We start from the raw sequence: 15,847 nt of genomic DNA, 5'->3' as shown, positions 1-15,847 counted from the left end.
AAGGCCCAAGCTGGAACCAAATGCCTGTGATACTTATCCTCATGAACACACCAAAGAGAACAATCCTGGGGTTTGACCTCTGATATAAGCCATGCCACCAAAAGAATTCTAGAGATGCAAGCAGGTGTGACATTAATATGTCCTTTTCTGGCGCTGATTATTTGCAAATGTCACCTTATGAAAGATGTCAATGGCAAAAAGATGGCTAAACAACGCGCCTCCAACGTGAGCACAAATCAGGCTTCTGAGGTGCATGAAACATCACTATCCAACAACAACTACCTTTAGGAGATGAGCTGCAAAACACGTATTGCCCCAGAAAGCATGGGTTTGGAGAACACTTCGCAAATATTTTAAGATTGCCGACAATTTACTGCTATGTAAGCAGCATGACTCCATGTGAAAAAGAGAAATAGAATCAGTCAGGAGCTGAAACTGATAATGTAATCCTATTGTAGAAAAGATGTGGAGTCCAAATATGCATTTATGTGAATCTCGCGAGGGCTGATTTTGTGCTCAGTGGAGCGTTAGGGTCATGGGGCTCACAAGCAAAGGAAGTCGTAATTTCCGCAAAATGTATTCCTGGCAGTTCTGCGAATTCCAAAAATTAGGATGTCTCCAAAAACTGTTTGCATACCATACACCCATGTCAAAGGCATTTGCTTTTTTTTTTTTTTTTTTTTTTTTTTTAAGATTCGGCTTCTCAGTCGCAGGGTCTCTGAAATAACCTCTTTAAACGCACTCTCCATCCAATTATAGGCAGACAATAGTAAATAAACATGAATTCTTTCACAGAAACCAATTCCTACACTTCTTTTACGGTTTTCACCAAACAATTATTAACAAAATAAAAATACCTTAAAATTAGTTGTTCAGGCAACTGTTATTCTAAGGTATTTTAAAAAAAATTTTTAATGGTTTATTAGTTGTTCAGGCAATCGTTATTCAGGCAAAATCGTTGTTTAGACAGTAGGTGTTCAGTACTTCGTTGTAGAGACGTTTTAGTTGTTTAGCAGTAGTGGTTTAGGCAAGTAGTTGTTTAGGACCTAGTTGTTCCATCATATATTCAACTAAAATGGCACTTTTGGCCCAAATTCACGAATCTCAAGTGGCCAAGATAAAAAGGCATGCGCATCACTTCAAGAACATGAGACAATTAGGCCACACCCAGAAAGTTGAAGTCTCTCACAAGACTTGCCATAATCTCAGCTGCCATTTTGAATGGAACTTTATAAAAGGCTTCACTCAAGCACTGTGCCCTTTGCTAGGCATATGGTGCCTTTGGATGAAGAAGTCTCTTGTGATCTCAACTAACCTAATTCCTGGAGTACGGTGTGCTGCAGCAACCTCGAAAAGCAGCGAGTCTTCAGTTCCTCCCAGCGATCTTGCACTGACATCGTACCTGCAAAAGTGGAGGAAAACAAATCAGTAGTTGAGCATGTGCAAGACACGCAATCAAAGTATAAATACATGACTTCTAACCAATTCCTAACCGTAGCGGCGTTCCACTCCTAATATGCTAACTTCAGCGCACTAAGGTTTTAGCAATCTCTGGAGTTTTAGTCAAAACTCTAGAAGGAGCAGAGTTTCGTCACTAAAATGCTTATCACATTTTTTGTGCACTGATATACTCAACTGCGGCCAAACTCTGTTGTAACTGGCTATTGTTCGTTAACTAACTGCCAGGAGTTCCCACGTTCTGCAGAGTTAGGTACGCTGTGGTCAAATAACCAATTCTTGCCTGTTTAATATGTATGAAATCTTTGGTGAATGACTGAAAGGAAGTTGAGAAGTGTGCTATATACTAAAGTGTGTTCTTTCTCAACAGCACAAGCGGGAATGACAACACATACACAGTTAATTCACATTTTGGAACCTACATGTCCTTATGTGTGAAGACACAGACACAACAATTTTTCTAAACCCGTTTCTAGGCTTCTGTGCCCTTTACCAATAATAACCAGTGCTAAAGGAATTGTGCTCTCTCTTTTACAACCTGGTATAATTTGTTCAAACCCAAGTGGCACAATTAATTTACCTGATAGTATTTAAGTAAAAGGCCCTAGGTAAATGCAGTACCCCTTTTCTAGGTACTACTAGTGGGCCTGCAACACTTATTGTGCCACCAACTTAAGTAGCTCTTTGCAGCCTGTCTGCATGTTTAAATGACAAAACTGGTAGTTTAAAATTGTCTCAGGCCTATTTGGCAAAATAAACCCGTTGCAAGGCTTAAACATTTCTGTTAGAAATTGTGTTTCTAGTGGACAGGGTGCATACCTCACCCTGATTAGGATTGTGATTTCCTACTTTGGCGAAGTTACAACACAACCTAAATGATCTGTTCCCACCATCCTTTAGCTTGGCACAGAGCAGGCAGAAGGCAATGTGTAAAGTTAAGCCTAAGCTATTTCTGCAATAACTCATACAGTAATACAGTGAAAACACCACAAAAGTACTCCACACCAGTTTAGGAAAATGGATAATATTTATCTGAATAAAATAAGACCAAAACAACTAAAATCCAATATGCACAAGTCGAGCTATCACTTTAAGGTGTAAAGAAGTCTCAATCCTTAAGAATCAGTGGTTTTATCCTTTTAACACACAGTACCAGGGATGAGTAAAAAATAACGACGCAGGGCTGCAGAGGCAGAAATGCTTTGGAAAGTAAAGCGATGTGTCGCCTTCACTACACTGAAAAAAACAACACATCGTTTTTCACACAGCAAGGTGATTCATCTATTTCTAGGAGTCTTATCGCTGCATCGCAGTGAGGAACTATTTTGACGCCCAGGGATGATGCGTGGACACTCCAGAATGCTTTGTGAAGAGACAAGAGGTGATGCATCGATTCGCCAGGTGATGCAGTGATTCTTCAGCTGCAAGACAGGCACTGCATCGATCCAACAGGCATTGCATTGAATTTTACAAATGTTGCATCGATTTTCCAACATGCTGGATTTTCTTCTCTTTGGTGAAGTCATTGCCTTCCCCCACTAGTGCTCTCCAAGGGCTTGGATTGAGCATGTCTTCTGTTTGCTGGTAGGACTCTGATAGCCCTGAGACTGCAAGAGTCAGGGGCCAGCAGGGCAACAAGCAGGCCAGAAGTCCTTCCAGAAGAGCAGTCCAGTTAAGCGCTGTAAGGTATAGAGAGCAGTAAATGCAGAGAAATGCATACTTTCTGAAAGTATTTAGAGAAAATGAGGCATACCCTGTAACCCTAGATCCTGGGTAGTTAAATAAGTAATTAAACAATGGTCCTACAGGGGGAAGTAAAACCCTTGTCTTCCTGGTAAACCATATGTTTGAAGAGTGTTTAACAATTAACATTTTGTCAACAATTCATATTTTATTCTATCTTTGTGTTTTTTTTTTTTACAAGTCATTCTTACGGTGCTCCTATAGTGATGGTGCAGTGAAAGTGAATGTAGTGAAAAACGTTTGTGCTCTGCTGGAGTGAGTTACTGATCCCCAAGAGGTACCTCCCAGTCCTCCAGGAAGAAAACGAAGAAATCCTGAAGTTTTGGCCTCTTCATGACTGCAGATTGTTGTGGGTGGCAAGATCTTGGTGCAAACTACCTGAGCATCGTTTTGGCGATTAAACTCAACTCTTAGTGCTAAAGTAACTGCCTATGACAGCAGAAAATGCGAGGTATGCACTTTGTCGATGCTGTAGCGCAGTCTGCGGTGACAGCAAAAGTGAAGTTCCAGCAATGACTGTTTGTAGCACGAAGATCCTGTGGGGCACTGCAGTGATGAAAAGAAGGCCAGGCTTCACGTTGGTCATGCCATAGGGACTGTCCGCAACCCTCTACCAAATCCTAGCAGTCTCCTCCACCACAAATTAGATTCTTTGCACAGAACTTTTCATTACGGTTGGCCTGAATGTGCAGTGTGTGCTAGGTACAAGAACGAGGTTAGTCCAGGGGAAAAAGTTACCCCCCTCAGTTATCTGGTCTTCCTGGACCGGGAGATAGTCACAATGAGCACTTTGTGCTTTTAGGTGCTGTACCTACTTAAATATTTCAAATTGCATATCTCTTGGTGCCACATAATTTATTAATCAGAACCAAACACCAAAAATCTAGATTTTACTATATATTTAAAAAATGGTGTGGGTTTCTACGTCTGTTGTGTTTTCGCTTTGTGTGCTGCATAAATGGAAGCAATATTAATGTTTGTGGAAACTAAGGAAAGCCTGACTGCTTTTGTGCCAAGCTGCAGGAGGGTTAAGCACAGGGCAATTTAGTGACGTTTGTGATTCCTTCTCAAGCAACAGCTGCAATACTTGTCAGGGTGACACTCACCCTCCTCAACCAACAAACCAATTTCTCACACGCTCCAAAATGGGTGTTCACCATATTGCAATGGAAAATTAAATGTAACAAATGGCAGCTGCTGTGTCATGACATGCATCACTATGCATGTGCCTGTGGATAACTATGTGTGTATAAATGTGTTGGGTCCAGCCATTTGACCTTTTCTTGCTTGTTTTTGATCATCCCTGTTGCTGAACAGCATCATGTGCAGTGTTGCTTGCCAATAACAATAAGCATTGTCAAAGCCAAATGTTCAGTTATTGGCTTTCAAAGGCAAGGCCTACTGGCTTTGCCAATGCTTGTCTTAATTGAATGTCTCTGCCTAATCTTAAAGCCTGTAAAGAGCCCTCAACAACTGTTAGACGTGTCTCAGACTACCACAACATTGGCATTCACCTTAAAGTAAGTTGAGATGAAATGCTGATGCATGTAATCTAGAAACTGTGAACTTACAGTCGGAAAACAACCTCTTTAAAGATAACATAAGACTATGGGGTTGTTACATTGGCGATGTTTTTGTTTTCCACAACAAATTTTATTTGAATTTTGCCAGCAAAAAAGACCCACTAGGGGATATGCATAATGAGGATTCTGTAGGATAAAACCCCAAGAAAAGCATGTAAATACAAACAAATGCGCTAAGAACTTCCGGCCGCCCGCCTCAGCACCCCAAGCAGTATGCACAGTCTCATACAGATGCAGTGTATAATCATAGTGCATGGCTGAGCTATGCGGGGAAATGAAGCCTGATTTCGGCCTCCAATTGTGACTCAGTAATATGCCAGTCTGTATGGCGAAGGCCTGATCTTGGAGCCAATCTCCGACTATGGAAAGCTAGTGTGTAGCAGCCCCTGGTGATGTTGAAGCGGGGGGGATGGACTTCGGGCTAGGTGGTGACTCCAGAAACATCAAAAGATTTGGCAATCAATGTCCTTTTCGGCAGAGTGAGCCTAAGAAATATTAAATGGTGTTTCTATCTGCTCCCGCCTCTTCCCTCCATACTGTGGAGGAGAAGCAGCTTTAGTGGAAAAGAAATGACCGAGGTGAGAACCTCACTCAAAAAGGATACCTCCCCTTTCCAGAAGCTTATCAATGCGCTGCAGCTCCATACAGTGTGGAAAAATGGGCCTTCCTCAGTCTCACAGTGCAGACACCTGGGAGAACCCATGAGACCCATGCTCCATAGGTGATGTCTTGTGTAGTAGGCTCAATGTAGGTATTTTATTTGGATCAGCCGCAGGTGGGGTGGAATTGCCACTCCTTGGATGGGCCTCCATTGCCTCAGCCCTGTCATCATCATCTATGTCATCAAGGTCAGCGAGCCATGGCACACGAAGTGCAGGAAACATAGTGTAATTATAAGTGACAAGAGATTGATATATTTTAGAAATTTTGTGGCTGGCTAAATCACCCATCAGTAACTTGCACTCTAAAGGACTAAAGTCTAGAAGGTCCGAGAGGGTACATAAAATGGGAAGATGACGTGGTACAATTGCAGATACTTATAAAATTGGCTGCAATGTATCTTATATTCAGATTGGAGCTCTTGAAACTATTTAAGGATACTGGAATGCATGGCATCACTGGGTACCAAATCGGTAACTCCATACTATCTCCTAAAGCCCATCAGGCGAACCACCTGCTGGAGGAGAGTGTAAAATAGGCTGGTGGGGGCGACTGACGCGGGAGATGCTGCTGTTGCAGGGCAAAGGGATTGCTTCCAAACCATCACTATCTCTGTCGCAAGTACACTCCCTCCAGTGTCTAGTCCTGCCATATAACAGGTCAAGCACCAAATTGTCACCCATTGCTCGCTGTTTGGTTGCGTACACCAGATCGTCATGTGGACAATACCACCAATCATTGAGAATCTGTAAATGAGATGCAGCATAATATGATTGCACGTCTGTGCAATGCCACAGCAGAAAGTAGATTGAAAACAAGTATGAAGAGCTATGCATGATGCACCCCACCCTATAGGACCTGACCCAGAAGTGTATTGACCTGTCTAAACCAAGAGGGATGCACTGTGTTTGTAGATCAGCCATCTTTAAGATGGTTTCACTACCACGCCTCCTATGCCGACTTCAGAATTATCCAAAGTAGAAAAAAGGCATTGACACGTGTGAATAAGGGGGCCATGTTTGGTTCCAAGAGACATTATGAACTGGTGAGAGGAACAACCCAAGTTATTTAAACCCCTCCACCGCCAATGTCAGTTCAGATGACCATGCCATGTCTCCCAGTGAGCCACCCAATGGAAGCAGCACAGACTTAATGATGTTCCTTTATAGCATGTAGGTCTCGCCAAAGGCTTGCATAATTTGTAGGATACCTGATCCTATGGTCTCAGGTATGTCATGAAGAACAAGACAGAACCGCCCTATACGCTGATGATGTCAGATAAACCCACTGACCACTCGAATCCCCGCATCTGGGCGTCTATTCTAACCCAAGTGCCCAAAGGCTCCATAGCCAGGGCAAACAATTATGGGCACAATAAGAAGCCCTGTCTGGTGCCAGTCAGATAGGAAATGGGTCAGGACCCGCAGCCCGGACCAAGGAGGTCAGTTCAGTATATAATAAACGTACATAGGGGAGGAATCAGGGCCTGAAATTTAGTTGTTGGAGAAGCGCAAAAGGTACTCCCAACTCCTTAAATCGAAGGCTCGGTCAACCATCGACGTTACTATTAGCAGACATTGACAAAGTCGATCCACCAAGACCATAGGCACTGTGGGCACATCGGATATTATGACAAGTAGCCGGGTGGGGCAGGAAGCTAGCCTGATCAGGGTGGACGAGGACAGGCATGTGCACCATCAACCTAATAGCCAGGACCTTAATATCGAGGTCAAACTCCTAACTAAGGAGGTGTTATGTCTACGTCATTAGGACGTACTAGCTGCGCGGGGGTGTGCTCACAGCGTGTGATGTAACACGTGTGAGAAATCACCCTGGGAACAGAGGGGCAGTTGGTTTAGCCCTGAGGCAAGTAAAGAGTTAATAAAAGAGCCGGGGTTTTTTGGCGCGAAAGTGCAGGGATACGGGGTATGAAACAGAGACGTGTGTCCGTGTCCTTTATTTCCCCAACTAGCGCCGTGGCCTTCAAATAATAGTTCCCAGCTGGCATGACTGGGAACGTAACAAACTGGCGACGAAGGTGAGCAGACCCACGCGGCTGACCGAGCGGTGCCGCTCCGCAGCGGACGCTGCTAATAAGCACTGGGAACGAGAGAAGTGATTATTGCACCGCCCGGAGAACTATATGCAGGAAAGAGAACAGCTTAGACACAGGTGACTTTAGGCACAAAAACAGTTTCACATCAAAGGAATACTCACAAATAAATTTAAAAAAAATCAACAATATGGCCACAGTCCCAGCATTGGAACCTTTTATGATGGAAGGGCCCCCATCAGCGCAAGCCGCAAAATGGAAACTATGGGTGGAACGTCTAGAAAATTATTATGCAGCCACCGCACTACACCCGGAGAGACAAAGGCCCATGCTGCTGCACATGGGCGGAGTGATGTTACACAAAATCAGCAAAACAGTGACGGAAGAAGGACCCCCATTCAACTACCAAACTCTAAAAAGAGCGATAACGGCGTACTTTGAACCAATGGCAAATCCTGATTATGAGCGATTCATCCTGCGACAAGCCAGACAACAACCAGAAGAGTCGGTAGATACCTACTACGCAAGATTAAAGGAACTGGCTAGCACGTGCATGCTACCAAACCCAAATGATGAAATAAGAGCGCAATTTATTCAAGGATGCCACTCCACAAAACTGAGAGAGCACATTTTGCAGATCCCAGGCATGACAATGGAGGACATGCTGACCATGGGCAGGTCAAAAGAACTATCCAGAGTTAGAGCTACCCATATGGAGTCAGCGCTCGCACAAAACATTAAAACAGAACCGGTAAATGTTGTTGCCTCAGGGGTTGCGACAAGAAGAAAAGACAAGACAAAACCAGCTAACAACCATCGATCTTGTTATATGTGCGGAGGACAGTTCCCGCATCAAGGCAAATGCCCGGCTCTAGGGAAACAATGCACGAAGTGTCAAAAATTAAATCATTTTGCAAAGGTCTGCCGTTCCAATTACAGAGCAAGGGGAGACACTCAAAGGACAAGTCAAGGAGCAAAAGCAATCGAACCCCCAGATCTCATCCCCGACATGGATGATGACGATGAGCCAGAAGGTACAGTGTACATCATTCATGCTGCTGAACCAGGTAGTCAAATCCGAAAACAAATTCCAAAATGCAAGGTGCAAGTAGATGGACACAAAGTAACTGCCCTAATTGACACTGGGGCATCAATCAACATATTAGCGCAATCAACACTGGACCAAATGCCACATCATCCGCCTCTCCGCCGCACGGCAGTACAGGTGTTTGCGTTTGGGTCGACAAAACCACTCCCAATGGCAGGAGTATTCAGAACAAGCATCACTCATGATGAGACAACGGTGCAAGCCAAAGTGTATGTCACCAAGATCGGGACGGGAATGTTCTTCAGCCGTCCGGCAGCTGAGTAACTAAAATTGGTGGCGTTTGCATTCAGCATACATGCGGAAGAGTTGCAGACTCTACAAGAGGAATATGCTGATTTGTTCAAAGGTATTGGCTGCCTAAAGGACCGTCAGGTGAAGTTGCACATAGACAATTCCATAGAGCTGGTAGCACTCAAGCACAGGCGAATAGTTCCGTCTCCACCTGTGGCCTTAGGTGGAAAGCTAAGAAAATTGGAAGAGGCAGACATCATTGAAAAGGTGGAAGGACCAACTCCATGGGTGTCGCCCATTGTTGTCACCAGAAAACCAAAGCAACCAGGGGAGGTACGCATATGCGTAGATATGCGCCTTCCCAATGTTGCCATTCGGAGAGAGCGTCACCTAACTCCCACGGTTGACGATATAGTGACCGAAGTCAGTGGATCAAAATGGTTCTCCAAAATGGATTTCGGAGCTAACATGAGCTGATGATATCCTGCTCTTGAGTCCAGAGCAATCACCACTTTTTCTACCCATGTGGGACTAAGGAGATATCGACGCCTAAGTTTTGGCATTGCCAGTGCGGCAGAAGTTTTTCAGGACACAATAAGAGGGGTTCTGGCCGGTTTAGAAGGGGTCATCAATGTGAGTGATGATATTCTAGTGCATGCATCCACGGTGGAAATACATCTACAGAGGCTGAGAGCGGTGTTCCAACGACTACGTGAAAATGGACTGACATTACATCGCGAGAAATGTGAATTCTTGAGAGAGGACATCGCATTTTTTGGATACCATTTCTCACAGAAGGGCGTTCGACCTGACCCAGAGAAAGTGGTGGACATCAAGTCAGCGACGGCCCCCACGTCGGTCACAGGTGTTCGTAGCTTCCTGGGAATGGTAACGTACTGTGGCAGATTTATTCCAAATCTGACCTCCCTCACCGCCCCGCTACCTGAGCTGACAAAATCGCATACTCCGTGGGAATGGAACCGGACACACGAAAAGGCATTTCAGGATACAAAACAAGCACTGTCTGCAGAGACAACCTTAGTCTTCTTTGACCCTGCCAAGGACACGGAGCTGTCCGTAGATGCCAGCCCCGTCGGTCTGGGAGCTGTGCTGTCACAAAAAGGAAAAGAAGGCGAGTGGGCACCCGTGGCATATGCCAGCAGAGCTCTGACGCCAACGGAACAACGATATTCTCACATAGAGAAAGAGGCACTAGCGGTAAACTGGGCGTGTCGTCACTACCACTTATACATATACGGTCACCCATTTGAAATATACACCGACCACAAGCCGCTCATACCGCTATTCAACAAAACAGCGTCGCAGCCTCCCCCGAGAATCGAGAAATGGATCCTTCAGTTACAGGGATACCAGTTTTCCGTCATATATCGCCCAGGGACCCAGAATCCCGCTGACTACTTATCGCGACATGCTCGACCAGTCACAGCACGCGAAGAGGAAGAAATAGAACATACAGAAGAATATGTGAGGCTGGTAGTAGAGAGATCTCGCCCCCTGCCTATATCGTTGACCGAAATACAAGAGGCCACCAAAGAAGACGAGATTCTGCAGATGGCAATATCACGTGTCAGATTTTGTTTCAGCAGGTGCCATCTTCCATCACTGTCTCTGAGGACCGCAGAGGCCACTAACACGTTGCAAGCTCTATTCCGAGTCAGACATGAACTAGCAGTGTCGTCAGAACACTGCTTGTTGCGAGGTAACCGTTTGTCTCAGGCTTGCTGGGATAACTAAAGGACAGTTGACTTGGCCCATGTTGCTCACCAGGGTATTGTGAAAACCAAAGCGAGACTGAGAAGTAACGTGTGGTTTCCAGACCTGGATGCATGTGTTGAGCAGACAATAAAAAGGTGCCATGTCTGCCAACTGGTGGGGCCGATGGAGCCACCACCCCCCATTATCACGGAAAACATCCCGACCAATCCATGGCAGAGAGCCAGTGCAGACCTAGGAAGCCTACCCGATGGACGACACATGTTGGTAGTCATAGATGACTTCTCAAAATACCCTGAGGTGGAATTGCTGGAATCTACTGTCACTGAGAGGGTTGTACCCTGCCTGGAGAAAATAATGGCTACCCATGGGATCATACAAGAGCTAAGGACGGATAATGGTCCCCCATTTTCAAGTCAGGAGTTTGCATCATATCTGGCATCCCATGCGATCCAACACAGAAAAATCACGCCGCGATGGCCCCGGGCCAATGGGGAAGAAGAGCGATTTATGAGGACCCTAAATAAAGTATTGAGAATTGCAGTGGCAAAAGGAAAGAATATAGACTGTGCCATTTTTGAATTCCTGAGAGAGTATCGTCTGACGCCACACAGCACGACGGGGGCATCCCCGAGCTCAATCTGTATCCAACGGGAGATGAGAGATACCATCCCTCACGTGGGAGAAACAACAACGAAACAAAAACAAGTGGAAACCAAATTGCAAAACAGATATGCTCACAATGAGAGAATGTCCAAGAAAAGGAGGGCTCGGATGAGGCATTTGAAAGCCGGGGACGTGGTCCTCGTGAAGAGCAGACATCCGGGTGGAAAATTCAAAACACCATTTGAACCCGAAGTATGGACAGTTGCCCGAGTAAATGGAACTCTAGTGACTGCAACGCGGAAAGGTGAGACGGTAACGAGGAACATTTCATGGTTCAAGCTATACCATGGAAAGCCACAGGAGTCTGAAGGGACAGAAGAAAACAATGGACAATCGTTTGCTGACGAGGGAGAATTGCTGGGTAATCCCTTCCAGGCCAGCGAAGTACTGAAAGAAAGAGACAACCACTCGTTGAAAGTATGTGAAGGAAGTGAGGAGAGAGTTACAGCCGAGGTGCCATCTGCAATCATCAGGAGAGAAGGTATGGGCCGATATAATCTACGACCCCACATCTCCGTCCCCGGGAAGCTGAAAGACTATGTGCTGTCATAGGTGGACTTTTCAGGGTCGAGGGTGGTCCTGCGATGGAATTTAGGAGATCATATGTCAGAAGGTCAGTTATGGTGTGTATTTTGCCATTGTTAGTTTAGTTAACATTCCTCCTCAACTTGGATTTAATGTCTACGTCATTAGAACGTACTAGCTGCGCGGGGGTGTGCTCACAGCGTGTGATGTAACACGTGTGAGAAATCACCCTGGGAACAGAGGGGCAGTTGGTTTAGCCCTGAGGCAAGTAAAGAGTTAATAAAAGAGCCGGGGTTTTTTGGCACGAAAGTGCAGGGATACGGGGCATGAAACAGAGACGTGTGTCCGTGTCCTTTATTTCCCCAACTAGCGCCGTGGCCTTCAAATAATAGTTCCCAGCTGGCATGACTGGGAACGTAACAGGAGGGAGATCGGGCTGTACAAGAAACAGGCCTCGGACGGCCGCCCTGGCTTACGAAACAAAGAGAGGCAGCTTCCCCTAAATTGGCGTCGCGCCAAAATTGTTAAGTGTCACGTGTAACGCCCCCAGCAAATGCACGCCTAGTTGCGGCATATATAGTCTGAGGAATTTGCTAGAGAAACCATTGAGTTCCGGTGCTTTCCCGGGCTGTAATGTCACCAAAGTGGCAGCCAGTTATTCGGCTGTAAGCGGTTCATGTAGCTGCATGCTGGCGGACTGCGGCGAGGATTGAAAGGGCAGGGCTTCTACACACCGACGATGTTTTTGTGATACGGAAGTGTGACTTGAGGTCAGTAAGCACCTTATTTTAGGTATTTACCGCGTAATTAAGATAGTGAATGGTATTAGCTTCTTAAAAAAAAACACACACACAAACTGCCCATCTTGTCCTTGCTTATCAGCATTTTTCAATCCTTAGCTAGCATAAGTAATTGTCTAACACCAACAGACAACTCGTAAAAAGCTGTTCTTAAGAGTTTTCGCCCTCTAAGAGCGAACTTCCCAATTGCACAGTTCTTATGAATACGTTGGTGTTTACGGTCGTCAATGCTCTTCCAAAACTAAGCAGAGGTCCTAATAGCAAAACATACACATCTGAACTATTCCACACAAATAATGGAAAGAGTTAATTTTTTGATCCTCTAGATTGTTATTATGCACCGGTCCGATGATCCAACAGTTTGTTGCTTGTAGCTCATTTATTGAGAACAAGGGTGTCTCGAATTACATTCAAGATGAGCTCCAACCTACTTGACTTAATGGTTCACATAAATCCTAGACAAGAAAGCAAAGAGGAGGCAATCCCCAAAGGATTGCTCCTGTCATAGGACACTATGTGTCAACTACGCTGTATGCCAATTTATAAGGCCATCCAAGGTGGTCGTAATGTATGTAAGCCCACTTCTGAGATTACATTGGTGGAGTTACAATTGATATGTTGTTGTAATCTATCTGAAGACTTGACCCTGTGGTCTTAGATATATGGGCATGAACTCACGCAAAGAGCGCATGAGGATTAATGAATACAGAAGTAACATCAGATGCAGGAAAGTAACAACTCGACTTGCCACACACTATTTGTAAAAAGGACACAATGAAAATAAATTGTTGTGGACTGTCATGGAGCACATAATAGGCTCTAATGTATCCATGACAACTTCTAGGAAGAGAACGACGATGGGTATACAGACAATAAACCAACATATAGGGGCGTAATGACTACATATTGCTAGCAGCAGGAAATTCCTAAATAATGAACTAAGGGGCAGGGCTCAATATTATGTTTTTCATGATCTTTGAATCAGAACATACAGTCCCAGATACTAAAATTATTGAATACAGAAATATATAAGACATATGTCCTCACATAGGGAGAGTCTGGTCTAAAATTTCCACCCTAGTTGTAGTTGACCACTAGAATGATCTTGTATCAAAGTATAATGTGCAAGTGAGTCCATAGGAATAATGGGTTGCAGTGGGCTCCCCACCATAAGAACATTTTGAAAAAAAGATCAAATTGTGAATTACAGAATACGGTAATTTCTGCTGGGCATTACAATTCTATTACATCTTTTAGCCTTTTGGCTGCTTAAAGGAGACTGAGGCCAGAAGCAGATACATAAATGTCTTTCATACTAAGTGGTCACCCCAACAAGAGAGTCTCTTTACTATTGGTGATACACACATTTCAGTCCTGACGTATTGTACCATTCATCCTAACCATTTTCCACTGAGATCTTCAATGTATTCTAAGATTGACAATAGATGCGTCATTCTTCTCCATCTCTGCAGAAGCCACTTGGTGAATTATAGAATAATGGGTACAACAACAGGTAATTCCCATTTGCTTCATATATGCTTGCCCAAGGCAGGCCACTAATGCCACGCACTGTCGAAATTTAAAATATTGGCATGCACTTGAACATGTATATAGGTGTATTTGCAACACAAAAGCAATATCAGTAGTTTTTCAATTGTTTTTTGACAATGCGTTACACATGTTTTAAAGCTCAAAGGTATCTCACAGTGGCTTCCCTGAAGCAGATTTAATCAAAATTTGTTCATTTTAAAGGGCCCAGCAAGTGTTGCCAGAAACAGCAGACACCAGGTGCTGCCTGGAACAGCCCCCTCTACTCCAGCCCCTGCTATTTCGTATCTTCCCCTGATCCAGGAAGTGAAGGTGGCTCACTGGAAGTGCTACCGAGATATGTATCTGCCTGGTGTCAGGGTCCTGCTTGGGTGGCATTATCAACGCCCTACCACAGCATGTGGAAGCCCAGCCAGTACGTTAGCGTATAAAACCATCTCTCTATCACCTCGTCCTCTAGGATAGGGTACATATACTGGCTTCTACACTGCCTTCCCTCATCCATGAGTTCAAGCAGGCAAGAATAGCTCCCAGTCAGAACCAGTAGAAACAAAACACTCAAATGCATACTGGATTGTGAATGTGAAATCACCCCACAACCAGCAATCCTTCAATTAGGGTGTTTGTGGTCCGACCTTTATTTCAGCATTCCGTTCTTCCCATTTCCTCCCATGTCGCTGACAATTGTTTTGGCTTTATCCAGTTCTGTCCTCGCTTACCTCTGGCTTCTAAAATAAGCTTATTTTACAAAACAAACACCCGGTCGTTTAGCTCACTGCTCACGAAAGCCACAATATGCCCTTTCTGGTAGAATGTAAAAGCAATGATGCGCAGCTACGCAAGTTTCACATCGCATCTCCAGTCTCTCTCCATGGCCCCCCCGCCAGCATTCAAACAATGCCCTGTGCGCAATGTTATATCTCCTTTATTGGGGCCATAAGTCTTCTCAGGCTTCTCTGCTTGTTGAAATGTGAACCAAGAATGCCTGCAAGACTTTTTATTTTAACAAGACTGGAAAAGTTATTTATTTTCATTCTATTTTCCAATTTCGGTTCAGAGATTTACAATATGTGAGGTAATGAGAGACGAGGAGATGATTGCACTAAGGAGTATTGATTGTTGATGTCAGCAGCCACCAGTGACCACCAATACATGGCAGGAAAAGATGAAATTATGAGACAGAGCTGTTGGCATTGTAAATTCTGAACTGGACTCTTCTTGCCACATAAATTAGATCTGGCATTTTTTTTAGTTGACCAGAGTTAAAAGGAGCAAACATTTGCAACACAATGTGTTTCATTCGTGCTCACGCTCATGGCGACCATGGTGCTTTGAATCAGCTTTTTTTTTCTTTTTTTTAATTTATTTATTCACTTACAGCAGCCCGGTGCTTTATCTCAGCCCTGAAGTGCTCTACCAAACTGATCCTTCCTTTTCCCCTCCTCCCGTCTGAAGAAGTCAGCATGTGCAATATTGTTAGGTAGTAGCACTCAACACCAGAAAGCACAGAAATTGTGTCGCTCCACCCCCCCTCCCAATTCGCAGTTTGACCCATCTCCCACCCCCTTCCTCATTGCTGCTTACTTTGTACTTGTTGAAGTGCTGTGACAAACCAAATACCACTTGCAAGCTGAGATGTTAAGGGTCCAGTCGCTTCATTTTGAAATGTACACTTTTTGCAAGTTTTGAATGTAGTTTGGGCAACTAGGAATGCAAATTCACTTCCCTAGAGACAAAA

At 44.5% G+C, this 15,847-nt stretch overlaps 1 protein-coding gene across 1 annotated transcript in view; it reads left to right on the top strand.

Moving 5' to 3' along the window:
- LOC138299795 (alcohol dehydrogenase 1-like) overlaps nt 1-15,847 on the top strand; it is a 119,220-nt gene that overhangs the window by 2,611 nt on the left and 100,762 nt on the right. The gene's annotated exons all lie outside the window — the stretch shown is intronic.

The sequence above is a fragment of the Pleurodeles waltl genome, chromosome 1_2, assembly GCF_031143425.1.
Source record: "Pleurodeles waltl isolate 20211129_DDA chromosome 1_2, aPleWal1.hap1.20221129, whole genome shotgun sequence".
Lineage (NCBI taxonomy): Eukaryota > Metazoa > Chordata > Amphibia > Caudata > Salamandridae > Pleurodeles > Pleurodeles waltl.
The sequence above is the reverse complement of the archived record's forward strand: the minus strand, read 5'-3'. Positions and strand labels throughout refer to the sequence as shown.